The sequence below is a fragment of the Hippoglossus stenolepis genome, chromosome 8 (assembly GCF_022539355.2).
Source record: "Hippoglossus stenolepis isolate QCI-W04-F060 chromosome 8, HSTE1.2, whole genome shotgun sequence".
Classification (NCBI taxonomy): domain Eukaryota; kingdom Metazoa; phylum Chordata; class Actinopteri; order Pleuronectiformes; family Pleuronectidae; genus Hippoglossus; species Hippoglossus stenolepis.
The window spans coordinates 5,883,861-5,884,904 of NC_061490.1; positions in this window are offsets into that span (position 1 = coordinate 5,883,861).

Consider the following 1,044-nt stretch of genomic DNA (forward strand, 5'->3'; position numbering starts at 1 on the left):
AATAACGTTCCCTGGGCTGGAACAGCTTCAGACACGTGTCACACATTGATTCATATCTATCTCCAATTAGATATAAAACACAGTTTAATTTGATGCCTGTAATAAACTTGATGGTGGCTGGTAAAGATCATGTACCTCAGCCCATCCTTCATATTTGTACTAAGTACAGGGATTTGTTGCTTTTAGCGCAGTTTATTGTACTTTTCCTGCACAATTAGAGCGACTGTCTGAAGTGGTTGTTCTTTCTCGTTCTGTCCATAATCATGTTTAGCATACAAGTCTGGTAATAATCTTTTTTCTCTCCTTTTTTGTCAACAAATACATTGAAAAGACCAAAAACTGACAACAAATTGCTCTTGTCAACAAGTATTGTTTGTAATGTAGAGCTCCATCGCACACATCAGTGATCCACGTTGTTGCACTGGTTGACACGTTTCTTCATCATCCTGATAATGTGCACATTTCTTTATTTTACATCAATCTCACACACACCGTCCTGCTGCTTTAGATACTAAAACATCAAATGTGTGTTAATCCACCACTGAAAATAGTCCCCACCATTGATGTTTGATCTTTTTTATAAAATAAAACAACATCTGTGACCTGATTTTAAAGATTTGAATATTCTGGATTTAGAGTCACAGTCAGGACAGTAAAGTCAGATGTTAGTGAGAGTTGGGCTAACATGTTGGTTTTAACAGGTTTTGTGAATGACAGTGTGGTCTAAGTCTTACTGCAGTGCAGCTCACTTCTTACTCACTTAACTATTTGTTATGTAATTCTGTTGGTTACTTAACATCTATTTCTATTTTTATCATTAATCCTGGAACAACCCAAAAACATCTTAATGTTTTACTGTCAACCGATAAAATATAAAATCTGCAATATTAATTTAAAAGCACTTGTATTGTATCCACCTGTTTGAAGAGATTAAGGATTTCAGAGCTCATCCGCAGCTACTATATTTCAGTGTGTCCAGGGTCAGGTGTTCCCTGTTCCATCTTGACATGTTACTGTTTTGGTCAAAACACCTACAAAAGAATT